The sequence below is a fragment of the Podarcis liolepis genome, assembly GCF_965112155.1.
Source record: "Podarcis liolepis genome assembly, chromosome: 10".
Taxonomy (NCBI): Eukaryota; Metazoa; Chordata; class Lepidosauria; order Squamata; family Lacertidae; genus Podarcis; species Podarcis liolepis.
The window spans coordinates 38,193,622-38,210,121 of record NC_139562.1 but is presented as its reverse complement, the minus strand read 5'-3'; positions in this window follow the sequence as shown (position 1 = coordinate 38,210,121).

Below are 16,500 nucleotides of genomic sequence, written 5' to 3'. Positions count from 1 at the left end.
ATCCCCAACATGTTCTTGAAACAATAATAGTGCATTTGTTGTGTATTTTGTAATACTTTAGCTTGTTCTGCGATGCTTCCACAATTCTCCCACATTACAGTAGAACCTATACTTATGACCGCCTCTACTTGGGCCCGATCCAAGTTGCAACCGCAGCAAACCCGGAAGTAAATACTGGGTTTGCCGCGATTCGCGCATGTGCAGAAGCGGCTGCCACCATCTGCACATGCGCAGAAGCGTGCTGTCACTAAATGCGCCTGCACACAACGGTGCTTCTACCAGTGACCCGGATCAACTTACGGACGGACCTCCAGAACTGATTACATCCTTAAGTAGAGGTTCCACTGTAATGCTGATGAGAGGGGTAGAAGCACTGGGGTTTCTTTCCAAATCCTATTTCCTGGTGCTGGTCTTAATGCTTGTAAAGGTGAATGTCTGTTTCAGAAATCTATCAGTTACAGTAATTAAAGAAACAGTTATAGGTGCTGAGGGGTGTGTGTGTGTGCACATGCATACACATCATGGCCAAGCCTCTGGCCACCCCATCAAATTTCAGCTTGTTTACTCTGCAACAGAAAACATAGTTGTGGCAGCTTAGCAATTAACAGATTTATCATGGCAGAAGCATAAATGGATTCGAGACAGCTTCATTTGATTCAAGGTGATTTCCCACTTTCCACTGGTACTTTCCATGACCAATGAAATAGGCTCCCATAGGCATTGAGATCTTTGTATTTTCTTGCTGCCACTATGAAACTGGCTTCTGCTAAAGTTCTTGGCTTGGGGATGGCTAGATTTGTAGTAAGCTTCCCTCCTTTGGTCATCTGGAATCATTTGCTCTGTACATGCTTTTCATTTGTGGCATGATGATAATCAGCATTATGGCTGCCTGGCTATGGCTGCTGTGTATGCACAGCTTGGTCCTTGTTTTCACTGGTGAGGTGCTGGGTGGTATTCCAGTAAGAAATACTCATATTCTCTGCTTCACTTACTGCCATCCAGTTGTTAATTACTAATGGATCGTTTTAATTAGGTCTCAAAATCAAAATTGTTACATAATCAAACTGGCAATATAAAACATGAAAATGGCTTGAAAATCAATAGTTTAAAGCTATTGTTGCACAGTTCTTTTTATACTTGACATATTTTCCCTACGGGGTGCTTTTATTATCTCCCATAATTTAGGGCATTAAATTAATAGGAGGCCATTGTAATTTATGCAACCAAATAAAAAGTGCTTCTCCTTTTCCACCACATTTCCCCCTCTAAGTCTAGACTGAGGGGAAAAAAACTGGAGATGGAACAAGTATTTTTTTAAAAAAACACACACAAAAACCTGCAAAGTACTGAGAGAAGGGCCATAACTCAGTGGCAGAGAACTTCCTTTGCATGCAAAAGGTCCCAGATTCAACCTCTAATACAGGCTTCCTCAATCTCGGCCCTCCAACTCCCATGATCCCTAGCTAGCAGAAGCAGTGGTCAGGGATGATGGGAATTGTAGTCTCACAACATCTGGAGGGTCAAGGTTGAGGAAGCCTTATCTAGTATCTCCAGGTAGAGATTGGAGAAGCCCTGGAGAGTTGCTACCCGTCAGTGTCAGCAATATGGATCAGTGGTCTGACACAGTATAAGGCAGCATCATATGTTCCTAAGCAGCTATTTCTGCTTTGTTTTAATTTATTGGAAGAGGGGCAGTCTTATACTGAGGAGGGCCAGAACAGGCTGTATGAGTGAGTAGTCATCAGGCCACACTAACAGGTTAAGGTATCTGCCAAACAGCAACATAACTCAGTTGCTGGAAACCCAGCCAGATGGGTGGGATATAAATAAAATAAAATAAAATAATAATAATAATAATAATAATAATAATAATAATAATAATAATTATGAGCCAGTATGGTGTAGTGGTTAAGAGCGGTAGTCTCGTTATCTGGGGAACCGGGTTCGCGTCTCCACTCCTCCACATGCAGCTGCTGGGTGACCTTGGGCCAGTCGCACTTCTTTGAAGTCTCTCAGCCCCACTCACCTCACAGAGTGTTTGTTGTGGGGGAGGAAGGGAAAGGAGAATGTTAGCCGCTTTGAGACTCCTTAAAGGGAGTGAAAGGCGGGATATCAAATCCAAACTCTAATAATAATAATAATAATAATAATAATAATAATAATAATAATAATATCATGTGCTACCACCAAACAGCACAGTATAAACAAGCATCCATGCTGTGGTGAAATTAAGCTAATAAACTCCAGCTTCAGGAGCATCATAAAAAGGCAGGTGTTTCTTCATCAACAGGAATGGCCCAATACATTTCCTGCTTGAGATTAAGCACAAGATGGTGCATCCCTGCAATTCCATGTACTAAAGTCAGATGTGTTGCAATGGCTCTGTTCCTGCTTGCAGGGTCATGCCCAGATAATAGCACTGGAGTACTGCTCTGTGGCCCTGTGGTAGTTACATTGCAGGGTCCTACCTTTTTCTCCAAGCAGTTCCAGGTGGTCCACATGATTTCCCCCCCCCCCATCTCATTTAATCCCCACAGCAACCCTGTGAGATAGGTTAGGCTTAGAGGCAGTGATTGGCCCAAGTTCACCCAATGATCTTCATGGCTGAGTGGAGATTTGAACCCTGGTCTCCCAGGTTCTAGTCCAACACTCTAACCACCACACCACACTGGTTCCACTCCACTGTACAAACGTTTAGCATCAGGATGTTGATGAGGTTAAAATGTGAAATGTGAAAGTCACAAGCAACTGGTTGGAGATGTTGGCCATATGCTGGCATGATGGGAAAGCAAATTTCCCAAGAAGCAAAATCAACAATTTTCAGAAACTTATTGCTAGGAACATCAATGCCTGTTAAAGGAATAGTTGCAGATGCTGCATTAAATCCTACACGTTTTTTCTTTCCCCATCGTAATAAAGCATCTTTGCTCTATGGGAAGCCCTCCCATCACTTTTCTTCAGTTTTCTCCATTCTTTTAATGTAGATCTTAACACAAATGAAATCTTATTGATTGGCATTTTTCCTTCAAGAGCTTGTATGCTAAAAGCTTCTTCTGGTTGCAAAGGAAGAAAAGGTATCAGCTTATGGAAAAAGGGGGTTGTGCAAAGGTAATCCTGGAACCTGAAAACTTGTCAGGAGCCAGACAGAATGAGAGAAACAATGTTTGCTGACAGTAACAATCTCAGCAGCTGCAAGAAGATATAATTAGACTTCTGGGTTGTTGTTGTTTTTTCCTAGTGTCCATTGTGCTTTACATCAGGATCATTTTCTGGAGGCAGTCAATCATCTCCTCCCCAGGCTGCTGTCACAAAGAGGTCATCAGCAGCTGAGCTGACAACATTATTAAGGTGGAGATGTTTATTTGGTCCCTTTAAGTAAAATATTGCAACAGGATATGACCATTAGTATACATACGCAGGCACCTTTTTCTGCCGTGTTAGTCTGTATTTGATGTCAACAAGGAATATACCGTGTGTGTGTGTGTGTGTGTGTGTGTGTGTGTGTGTTTGTGTGTTGGTGTGTAGGGTTGGAAGGAACCCCAAGACTCATCTATTCCAGCCCCCTGCAATGCAAGAACCACAGCTAAAGAAACTTTAACAGATGGCCATCCAACCTCTGATTAAAAACCTTCAATGAAGAAGAACCCTCCAGCTACTTAGGGGAGTCTGTTCCACTGCCAAACAGCTCTTACCAACTTATTATTGATAAATTAATTTATAGACCACTTATTATATAAAAACTTGTTCCATCCTCCATGTGACAGCCCTCTAAGTATTTGAAGGTGGCTATCGTATCTCCTCTTTGTCACCTCTTTACCATAAAATTGTAGAGCTGAAAGGGACTCTGAGTATCATCTAGTCCAACCCCCTGCAATGCGGAATATACAGCTGCCCCATGTTGAGATCAAACCTGCAACCTTGGCATTATCAGCACCATGCTCTAAACAACTGAGCTATCCAGCTTGTGCCAGGCTAAACACATCCGATTCCATCAATTGTTCCTTATAAGTCTTGATTTCCAAAATCTCTATCATCCTGGTCGCCGTCCTCTGCACATGGTCAAAATCCTTCTTAAACTGTGGTGCCTTGAACTGGACACAGTATTCCAGGTGTGGTCTGACCAAGGCTGAATAGAGTAGGACCGGTGCTATTTTTCTAGGAAAGAAAGGTGATGGAACTCACCATGAACACCTCCCTTGTTCTCTTATAATGGCAATGGCACCCACCTGAGAGGTGCCAGGACTAAAAACTAAAAAAAAAACCACTAAAAGCCCTTGGTGGGACTATTCTTTCCTTTGATCAGAACATCATATTTCTGTTTATGCTGCCTATAGAAGCATTTACTTTTTTTGCTGCTGCATCACCCTCTTAACTCATGTTCAACTTGTGGTTTACTAAGACCCCATGATCCTTTTCACATGTACTACTGGCTTTCCAGTCTTTCCTAGCCCTACTTGGACACACCAGCCATTGAACCCAAGACATTTTGCATGCAAACTGGGCTATGCATGGTTGTGGGCCTTCTCTTAAGCCTATTCTGCATCTCTGATCTCAGGGTCTCTCTTTTGTGCTATCGATTCTTGACTAAGAATATGTTTTGCCTTCTGCGTTTGCCCAGTCAAAATGACTCTCCCCCTTTTTTTCTTTCTTTTTTGGTAAGCCAATGATTTAAGCTCTGTGATTATTCTCCATTAAACTGCTGCAGAAATGCCAGTCAGGCATTATGAGGTTTTCACTCCAGCTGTGCTGAACCACAAGTAGATATGAAGTAATTGACCTTGTTGTTCACTGAATTGTACAGTGCTTTGCTACCTACTGTTTGGTGCCACTCACTTCACTTCACGCGTCTTCGGAAGTCGCAACCTTTGTGGAGGATATTACTCTCCAACATTCCAAAAGCGGGGGAAAGAGCTTTTGCAAAAGCAAAACATTAAATACTAGGAGTCCCTTATGCTGAAACACCGGGGGCAAGCAAACCTTGCAATATTAAAATGAAAGGTTCCAGATTATTCTCAGAAAAGAAAGTTGGGGGTAGGGAAAGCTGCTTTTTGTTCAGTATACAGAGATAGGAATAAAGCTTCAATACTTTCACTGGGAGATCAGTATCATATTAGAACCTACTGTGAGCTGAATCATCCATTTATGAAGAACCTCTGGGCTGTCAGGTGCACTGAAAAAAATACACAGCTTATTCCTGAATGTGTTACCTTTAGCGGACGTATTTTACACTTGCTTCCACAAAATTAAGTACTGAAACTATCAGGATCTCACAACAGCACAAACTGCTCTGTGCTCCCATGTTGATGCTTGGTGCAAAGGTTCATTCTGTGCAGAACTTCACACATGGAATGATAGCAGGATTGTAGCCCTAGAGTGTGCAGAAGCTCTTTTGAAAACCCTCTTTATGCATAATCACTGAACCCATGAGGGGGAAGAGGAGATTGCACCATCTGGCCACACCCCAACACCAGAGGGACGCTCTGATCATGCCCCACCCCCCATTAAATTGAATGCATGGCATAGAAGATTGCAAAGGCATCAAATACATGTCTACACTAAAACACTGACAGAAAGTTTTCATGAGCGAATGTTCGGCTGCAATAAATATTAGCCCCGCATGCATAAGCTCAGGTGTATCCAGTACAGAATGAGTATAATTCATTCACATGGAAGCTCCCTTTGTGCCTCATAGTTCTAGATAGGACTAATTATACAAAATGTCTGCACACAGGAAGTGTAAATATATGTTGAGGTCATGTTTTTCTTAAATTTCATTCATTTTCCCTTTCAGCGCTAAAAATGTAAGGAGGTGTGACATAATTTTCAATTTTTTGGAAGGGAGAATTTTCATAATTTTCAGGAAGGATGTGCCTTCCCATGGCTATGTGTTGGGGTGCCTGGGTTTTGTGGGTGCAAGGCACCCATCAGTCTCAGAATTAGTAAAAGTTAGAATTAATCAAGGTTTGATTGAACGAGGCCATACATGGAAATTCCTAGGTTTGGCTTATGCTAATGAGCCACACTAACCTAGCAGGGCTAGCTGAGTGCAAGCCATTAAGGAACCAAACAGAGCAATGGCCCATCAAGGATACCATCAAGACTGCAAAGCGTGTTCTCACTAAAAGAGAGCACGTGTTGCGGATGGGGCCGAACAAAACTCCACTTGGTTGCCAGGCAGTATTAGATTCAAGGGGCCTGGAGCAGATTGGAGGATGGTGTTACTGGGGTAAATTTGATGTTGCCAATTTAGGGGTGGGATCAGTGGTTATTTAAGCAAGGTCCACAGCTTTCTCTTTCTCTTTCGCTGTGGACATCGGATCACATGGAGCACTTGGACTGTCTGGAGGACAGTGATGCAAACTTCTCATTGTCTGGTTACATTTCTTTATTTCCCTCTTCTTTTAATCCTCTTTAGTCCCTTAAATAATTTAATTCCCCTTTTTCCTGTTCAATTTCCCACCCCACCCCTTACCCTGCCCTGTGGGAAGATTCTCCCTGTATCTGTGGCTTGCCTTTCTTTCGCAAAAAGGTTTCCCCCATTTCTCCTGTTGTAAATTGTGAGGCTAGTCAGGGCTGTTCCCAGCTTAGCTGGAATCACTTTCGTTTATAGCACCCCGAAGGTTGGCTTTATTTGAGTGTGTGCAGCGCTGTTGGCCAAATTTTAATCTAGCCTTGGGCGGGAGCACTATTTTTGAGTTCCTTTAATATTGCTATGAGACTAAGATTCTCAAGAGCAGAGGCATGGAGCCCTATTCGGCCTGGGCATAACTTCCGAGCCTAAGTAAGCTACAGGTAGCAGTTAATTGTTAAGTCTCTGACCTCTCTATAAGAATGTACCTGCTTGCAGGCTCAGTTGCTGCTAATGTATATCTGAGGCAGACAGAGGGCGGCAGAGGCTCTCTGTGCCTCCAATGACTATGAGCACTCTGTATATGCTCTTGAACTATGCTGTTTCTGAACAAGTTTATTTTCTTTAAGTTTGTTTTGCCCTGATAGTGGCGACTGCCATTTTAGAGGCGAGCCATTGTGGTTTAGTGGCTAAAGTGTAGGACTAGGACCTGGGAGACAGGGTTCATATCCCCCTCTTAGCCATTGTTATAACAAAACAAAACAAACTGCTCCCTTTGGGCTATTCTGTTGCTGGGTAGTTCGGCCCATTTGTGATAAAAGAACTTTGGGTTTCTTGAAGGGGTGCTTCCCTCTAAAAGGGCAAGCAGGGGTACCTGGACAAGCTGTGGGCTGCCTCAACTCTGCTATTTCACTGGAAACATTTATGCCTGGCCTAGCAGGTGATCCTAGGGCTTTGCCCTAGAATTCGATGGCCTGGAAGCGTTTCCGGCCTGAATAGTGTCCCCATGTGGTCCATGAAGCATTGGTTTCACCAGTTCCTTACATTGTTTAGTTTTTGCGGACTATGACTGGGCTTTTGCAAATGCCTCAAGAGCTTGCCTCTCCTGCAGGGGATGACTTGTGGATGCCCCAGGTGTCTTCTTCCAGAAGGAAGCATCTTCGAAGGCTGCAATCCAGGAGGAGGGCAATGAGGAGCAGGGATCATGATTCAGACATCACCTTGGACCTCTACAGGGGTCAGGGTGAGGCTGTCCTGGGTCTTTAGGGATCGTCCTGGATAGCTCAGCTGGTCAGCGCATAGGGCCGGTAATGCCTAGGTTGCAGGATTGGTCCCTATATGGGACAGCTGCATGCTCCCCCATTGCTCTACCTGGACACTTAGGTCCAGTGTCGAGGGCCTTTTGGTGGTTCCCTCACTGCGAGGGATGTAACAGGCGCCACGTTTGCAATATGCAAGCGGGAGAAAGCACCTTTGTGTGCCCACACTGCAGTTTGCTCTGTGCGTTGCAGGGCACAGCGCTGCACGGGCTGCATTTGCATTGCATTGCGTGAGAGATTTGCATTTGCATTGCACAGAGGTTGTGTGTGCATTGCACAGAGTGTGTGTGCATTGCACAGAGGGTGTAGTGGCATTGCACAGAGTGTGTGTGGTTTGGTTGTTGTTGTTTTTTTTTTGCATTGCACAGAGAGTGCATTGCACGGAGTGTGTAGTAGCATTGAACAGAGGGTGTGTGCAGTGCACGGAGTGTGTAGTTGCATTGCATGGAGGGTAGTTGCATTGCACAGAGTGCGTTTTTGCATTGCACGGAGTGTGTAGTTGCATTGAACGGAGTGTGTAGTTGCATTGCATGAAGTGTGTAGTTGCATTGAACAGAGTGTGTAGTTGCATTGCATGGAGGGTAGTTGCATTGCATGGAGTGCGTTTTTGCATTGCACGGAGTGCGTTTTTGCATTGAACGGAGTGTGTAGTTGCATTGCATGAACTGTGTAGTTGCATTGCATGGAGTGTGTAGTTGCATTGCACAGAGTGGGTAGTTGCATTGCACAGAGTGGGTAGTTGCATTGCACAGAGTGGGTAGTTGCATTGCATGGAGTGCGTTTTTGCATTGCACGGAGTGCGTTTTTGCACTGAGTGTGTAGTTGCATTGAACGGAGTGTGTAGCTGCATCGCACGGAGTATAGTTGCATTGCATGGATTGTGTGAGCACTGCACGGAGTGTGTTTTGCATTGCACAGTGTGTGTCTGAAAAGGAAGCTGGCTCGGCGGCAGTTTTGTTGGGATTTTTTTTTTTTTTTTTTTTAGCGGTTCTGGCCAGCGTCGGCCCTGTAATTTACGTATTATGATGGCAGCACAAGATGCCCCCTGCCCAAGCGGGGCTGGAAGCTGGCAAGCAATACCTCAATACTTTTTGCCCATATTCCCATTTTATTTAGGGATCCAGTTGGATATCGTTGCTAAAACATACCACTTGCCTATGGAGAAGCTGTCTGCCTTGAAGGAAGTTATTTTGTAATACTTCCTCTGTAGCAAGTGATGCTTCATCAGATCCGATCTTGCTGGGTCACTTAATTAATCTTGCATGCAGAGTGGTTGCCCCAGGCCGCCCCTTCCCTTCCCACTAGGCCAGGCTGCCTGCGGCCTGAGGTCCCCTTACCTTTCTCATGCAATGGTTGCAATTCCTAAATGTTGAGGTCCCCTTACCTTTCTCATGCAATGGGATCTCATGCAATGGTTGCAATTCCTATATGTATGCAATAGTAGTTGGCCATGGCAGGATACTTGCACAGGGATTTTTTCAGGTTCATGCTGATGCTGCTGGATCTTTGCCCTTTGGTTTTTTATTTCAGGGGCTGCTGGTGTGCAAAGCCATGGCCTCAAGCCCGGTATGGTGAGGCAATCATGTGACCTAACTTTTGAGTTTTCCCCATTGTAGTAGCAGTTCACATGTGGCCCGAGGAGTTCAGTGACCATCGGATCTGCTTTTGGTCTGATAACCAGGTAGTGGTGAGCGTCTTGGCTAAACAGTCCTCACGCTCCAGCAGAGTCTCCGCCCCTCCGCTCACGCTTTTGAGCTGCACCGCTTAAGGTTTAGTATTGTGCTTTCTGCTCTCCTGATTACGGGATCATCTAATGATGTCTCTGACACTCTATCCCATTTTTCAGATGGAGCGCTTCAGATCCTGGGCTCCAGACTCAGCTATTGCCAGACTTTTCCAGACCACCTGTGGCATTTTGACAACAATTAGTAATTACAGAGAGCAGCAGCTTCCATTTCCCCTTCTGCTTTTAGCTCTTATGGGAAGGCCTGGATGGATTTCTTAGCCTTAAGCCGGTAGTCCTCGGCCATTCAGATGAACTGGCCCCCATCCTCTGAGCAGATCCTGCAGTATTTGGTCCACCTGCCGCAGATTGGGCGTGCTGTTATAACTATAAGAATTCAGTCTGCTGCAATGTCTGTTATACTGAAGCTTTATTTTTCAGAGACCCTTGCATAAAGTTTGTAATGCGCAGGGCCTTGGAAGGTTGGAATAGGCTCCAACCTCATAGGACAGTGGGCAGGAAGTCGGTCAATTTTACCTATGCAGGATCTGCAACAAGTTAAAACTTGTCTGCTGGTAAAAGATCAAGGCGAGACTCCTTTCAGTAGTCCATTGCATTTTGGGCACTGAGGGTTGGGGAAATGGTTGTTGGAGCCAGCACAGGGCTGAGAGTCTGAAGGCTTATTGCTTCAGGACTTTTCCTTATCTGCTTTGGAGCTTGTCATTAGAGTTGGGAACTCTAAAACAGACTTAGTGGGCAGGAGTCTCACAATCAGGCTTCCCATTACAGATGAGGAGGGCCCTTGCACGGTTATGGATACCAGAAAAATTTGGCTTTTCATTCCCCTGGGGGCTGGCCCACTCCTAGTGCATGAAAATGGGTTCCCGTTAGCCAGGCATTAATGTGCTTACGTCGTGCACCAGTTATTACGGCCTGCAGCTTGCCACTGAACACGCCTCTTGCCACTGAACACGCCTCATTCCTTCCAAATAGGGCTGCTGCAACGGCTGCACACTGGGGGCCTGTCTGTAGACAGGATTGTGAATACGGGTCATTGGAAGTCTGACGCTGACAAGGGTTATATCAGGAAGTGTCACAATGATGTCTGTGCTGATGCTTGTCTGTTATTTCCTTTTCTCATAGGAGCAGCAGTGCACATTTGGGCCACAGCATTGTACACTGGGCTGGCAAGCGCGCTGACAAGTCTGGACTGGGGCGCCATCTCAGTCTTCCTGCCCATGTGGACATATACTGGATGTCCAGATGGGGAATGCTTTGGGAGGAGGTCCTTCCTTTGGTGCGGTCGAGTGTGACCTGTGCAGGTCCTCCCGCAGGGCTGGTGGTACAGCTGGGCGAGAATGATTTGCTGTCTTCCTCCAGCATAAGTTTGCATTCCTGCATGCAAGAGGGCTTGGATTGAGTTGATGGCAGCTCTCCCTGGACTCAAAATAATTTAAGGCATTGGTTCAAGGTGGTCTGGAGGGGGGGTTGGAGCACCTGTCCCCTCCCATGCGCAAAGATATTCCATTAAAGGAAACCAAGGATTTTCCATGCTTTGTCAACCCCTTTCGAGGGGTAGGGCCACGCAAGAGTCCCTGGGAGCATTTGGGGTGAGCTTGAGTCTGATCCTGGTTCATTGCTCCCCCATGCTGTTTACTTGTACTGACGATATGGTGGGGCCCAGTCGTCAGTGCTGCCCTGCTGAGGTCAGGTGCAGCTAGTCGGGAACCAATGCCTAGACAAACTACCACCGAGCAGGCCAGAAAGCATGTTAATATGGTGGTGGAAAATAAAATAAATAAAGTAAATCAAATCAAATAAAATAAAATAACATTAAGATAAAATAACAAATAAAATAAAATAGGTCCTTGCTTTAGGTGGTTCTGTGATATTGCACCCTGCTATTTTCTTCAAGACTGTTCCCCTCTGTGGGGCAGATGGGGGTGCATCTTTCCCCTATGGGGAACGACACCTGGCGGGATGCGATTGCCTTGGGATTCATTGCTCCCCCACAATGTTGCTGGTACTGACGATATGGTGGGGCCCAGTCGTCAGTGCTGCCCTGCTGAGGTCAGGTGCAGCTAGTCGGGAACCAGTGCCTAGACAAACTACCACCGAGCAGGCCAGAAAGCATGTTAATATGGTGGTGGAAAATAAAATAAATAAAGTAAATAAAATAAAATAAAATAAAATAACAAATAAAATAAAATAACAAATAAAATAAAATAACAAATAAAATAACAAATAAAATAAAATAGGTCCTTGCTTTAGGTGGTTCTGTGATATTGCACCCTGCTATTTTCTTCAAGACTGTTCCCCTCTTTGGGGCAGATGGGGGTGCATCTTTCCCCTATGGGGAACGACACCTGGCGGGATGCGATTGCCTTGGGATTCATTGCTCCCCCACAATGTTGCTGGTACTGACGATATGGTGGGGCCCAGTCGTCAGTGCTGCCCTGCTGAGGTCAGGTGCAGCTAGTCAGGAACCAGTGCCTAGACAAACTACCACCAAAGAGGCCGGGAAGCATGTTAATAAGGAAGTGTAAAATAAAATAAAATAAAAATAAAATAAAAATAATAAAGTAAAATAGGCTTTGCTTCAGGTGGTTCCGTGATTTTGCACCCTGTGATTACCTTCAAGGCTGCTGCCAGCTTTAGGGTGAATATTTCCCCTATAGGGAATGACACCTGGTTGGCTATGGTTGCTTTGGGATTGAAGGAAGGGTTGCATTTGTGAGTGGTTTGGCGGTGAGCTAAGGCTCTGTGGCGGTTAGGCATTGGTTAAATTGGTTGGTGGAGGGGTATGGATTGGCTGTGCCTGCCCCTCCAATGCTGCTGCAGACGGGTATTCCGTTAAAGGAATTCTGAAGCTTACCATCCCCTTCGTCCAAACCCTTGGAGCAGGGTGCGGGCCGCGTAAGCTTCAAGGAGCAAGCGCGGAGTAGCTGAGGGCCTGTGACGCAGCTCCAGCTGACTCTGTCCCTTGTTCCTCCGGGACTGACTAGGGAGTCAGTGCTGTCCCCCAAGGCGGGGGGTGACAGATAGTCATAACCAATGCCTAAGCAACCACTCTCAATTTGTATGAAAATAAAGTTGTGGCCAAAAGTATGCCAAAAACCTTAAACAAAAATTATGTGTGATGTGTGAGTTATTGGGGTAGGGGTTTTGGGGGACCTCAGCACGCAAAGCGTGTTCTCACTAAAAGAGAGCACGTGTTGCGGATGGGGCCGAACAAAACTCCACTTGGTTGCCAGGCAGTATTAGATTCAAGGGGCCTGGAGCAGATTGGAGGATGGTGTTACTGGGGTAAATTTGATGTTGCCAATTTAGGGGTGGGATCAGTGGTTATTTAAGCAAGGTCCACAGCTTTCTCTTTCTCTTTCGCTGTGGACATCGGATCTCCCGCCCGCCCTCCCTTGATTTGGGCTTGCGCTCTGACCTTGCTCTGCCTGTCATGGGGTCGTTCGCCTTGGTGCGGGGGCCCAGTAGGAATTTTTCCAATTGGCTGATTAGTGTGTGCCTTTTGGGTTTTGCCTACTGCTTAGCAAATCGTCACAACTTGTAAGGTTGGCGGTTAGGCATTGGTTAAATTGGTTGGTGGAGGGGTATGGATTGGCTGTGCCTGCCCCTCCAATGCTGCTGCAGACGGGTATTCCGTTAAAGGAATTCTGAAGCTTACCATCCCCTTCGTCCAAACCCTTGGAGCAGGGTGCGGGCCGCGTAAGCTTCAAGGAGCAAGCGCGGAGTAGCTGAGGGCCTGTGACGCAGCTCCAGCTGACTCTGTCCCTTGTTCCTCCGGGACTGACTAGGGAGTCAGTGCTGTCCCCCAAGGCGGGGGGTGACAGATAGTCATAACCAATGCCTAAGCAACCACTCTCAATTTGTATGAAAATAAAGTTGTGGCCAAAAGTATGCCAAAAACCTTAAACAAAAATTATGTGTGATGTGTGAGTTATTGGGGTAGGGGTTTTGGGGGACCTCAGCACGCAATACAAAGGCCTCTCCTCCAGCTTTGTGCTGGTGGGCAAAGACCAAAGGATTCTTGGGTTTCCAGGCTGATAACATTGTAAGCGAACTGGAAAACCGTTATGAGACATAACTATGGTTCAGTGAATATTTTTCTGGGTTAATCCTACCATGGAAAGAAGGAAGGAAGAAATGGGAGTGTGAGGTCAGAGCACATAGGCCCATGGTTCATACAAGGCAAGATGTGCATTTACAGTCATACTTTGGAAGTCAAATGGAATTCATTCTGGAAGTCTGCTTGACTTCCAAAGCATTCGACTTCCAAATTGCGGTTTCTGATTGGCTGCAGGAAGCTCCTGCAGCCAATTGGAAGCTGCAGAAGCCCTGTCAGTCGTTCGGCTTCCGAAAGAATGTTTGAAAACCAGAACAGTCACTTCCATTTTCGATCATTCGAGAGCCAAAACGTCAAGGTTCCAGGGTGTTTGACAACGAAGATACGACTGTATTCATTGCGTGTTTGTTTGTTTGTTTATATATACCATTTAACATTTTTGGCCCCAAAAATCTCTGAGCTGTTTACAAAAACTATAAGATCAAAATATAGCAAATATGTTTATCCAAACTAGGCCATTTAATAAATTTGGAAGGAGTGACTGCACAGTAGGGTTTCAAAATGAACCAAATCTTAAGGGTTAATTAAATAAAAACAGAGATATCTCAACAAAAGCTTTGCCAGAAGTAGCTGAGAAATGTCCATCAGGTTTATATATGAGGTGTTTATGTCCCTAGAGCTCCATAATCAATGTATGAAGCAGCTTATTTACAGGACTGTAGCAAATAGGTAGTGTCCTAGGTGTTAAAACTATTATGAGGAGTAGGAAGGTCATCAGTGTGTATTAAATCCTATGTTGTCTATTCATTTGGCCCCTAAACATTTTAGTAGTGTTTTGTTCCTTTCCGTTTTTTTAATTTGAGTAACATTTTGGTGGAAGAAAACCACAGCAACCAGTTACTATAATTGGAATAACTCTTGCTTTTAGAATAATTGATCTAGAGACCAGTTAAGCTAAAGGACCATTTGAACTAATTCTGTTCCAATGAAGTCAATTAACTATACTGATTAAATCCAAGTGCTTCACCTGAAACAATTGAGTTGGCCACCTACCTGGGGATTACTTTATTCCTCTTTCTTTCTTTCTTTCTTTCTTCATGTGTAAAAGATTTAGAAAGTAAGCAATTTGAAATTCTGAAAAGCCTGCTATCACCATTATGTATATTTTTATAGGTATATTTTTATAACCATTTCCTTCTCTACAATTTATTCCTTGAAACTTGAGAAGCCCTAAGACTGTATACATTTCTCTGCAAAGCCATGCAAAATAGCTTTAACTTGGATGGGTGTGATAGGATTCTAAACCTGGCAACTGGAGCAAGTTCTTGTAGTGGACTCTGTCCGCTGTAGTCCAAATAAGCATTGTTGTACGTTGTTATTTTGTTCATTAATATACTGCTTAATGACAAAATAGGTTTATTAGCAGTTTACAAAGTATGGTTTGAATTCAACTAAGTTCCACTTAGACAGGGGCAGAGGAAGGGGGTGTGGTAGGGGCAGGACACACCGGGTGTCACCTCTGAGGGGTGACATAATACTGGGTGGCGCTCACCATGAGGCCTGCAGTGCGCCCGAGCCACACGTCTCTCCTGGGAGAGTCATGGAGGCTTGGGTGCACACAGGCTTTGAACCACCCCAAATGGCTCGCCCGCTGCCTCTCCCTCAGCTGTAGGGCAGCTGAGTGGGAGGAGGCAGGCAGACTCCTCAGAGGCCCCCCAGAGCATGCTGCCCCAGCTAGCCCCGCCCCATGGGTGGCTGGCCCCGCCCCCAGGCACCTGATTGGTTTGCTCCGCCACTGCACTTAGAGCAAACCTACTGAAATCAATGGACATGGGCCAATTTCAATGGGACTACTTTAAGACTACTTAGTCATACTGGCCACATGACCCGGAAGCTGTACGCCGGCTCCCTCGGCCAATAAAGCGAGATGAGCGCCGCAACCCCAGAGTCGGCCACGACTGGACCTAATGGTCAGGGGTCCCTTTACCTTTTTACTTTTTACTTTAAGAGGGACAGTCTCCGTCTGTCTTGAGAGACAATTAAGTGTGCCTCTGAGCACTGGCAGAGGAACGGGGGGGGGGGAGGGAGTGGACGGACCCCAGCACCACAATTTCAGTAGGGTGCCATCATGGCGGCCCCCCCAACATGCACAGCGCATTCCCGCACACCGGGCGCCACGCCCCCAGATTGTGCGTCACGCAACTGCAGGCAGTGCACCACGCCACACCCTCGCGGGTAGTGCACCACGCCCCCAGGATGTGCGTCATGCCCCCGCGGTCAGCGTGCCACACCCCTGGGGTGTGTGCCATGCCCCCCAGGGCTTCAGCCATGCCCCCACCTGCTCTCCGCCCCCGGTAGGGGAGCATGCAGTTTCGCCACTGCCTCTGAGTGGTGAAATCAATCAGTTGTATTAGTAGCACTGAAGTGACCTACCCAGGGCACCTCTAGGCAGAGTGTATGGAGGTCCTGGACTGCCCAGATGGCAAGACCCACCCATCGCACGCTCAGCAACTGGCATGCAGAAGCACACTTCCTCTGACTGGAAGCAGTGAAAAAGCAGTTAAAACAGCTGGATTAAAAAAAAAACAGCAACACCATTGTGTTGAATATTGGCGTTCTAGCAACTACTGATGCAACCACATTGACCCACACTGCTGCACAGTAATGGACTCCTTGAGAGAGGGGAAATTAACCAGTTTGTGTGGGAGAGCACAACCTCAGCTGCATCAAACCTTCCCCCCTCAATATCTCTTCAGCGTCTCAGGGTATAATGCCCCACTTTCCCTAACTATAGCAGAGTTCAGCTGACATGCTCAGCTGACAGAGCCACGTGACTGGGCTTGTCTCATTCATTTCAATTGAAGTTTCACACATTCAATCAGGTTCTTAGAACTACTGTTATCACCATCATTTTCATCTTCATCATCATCCCACCTTTTTACTTACCCAAGGAGTGCTTAAAGTGGCTAACAACATTCAAAGTCCAATAAAACAAGCAACAATTAAGCATTAGAGTGAAGCAGCAGCAGAG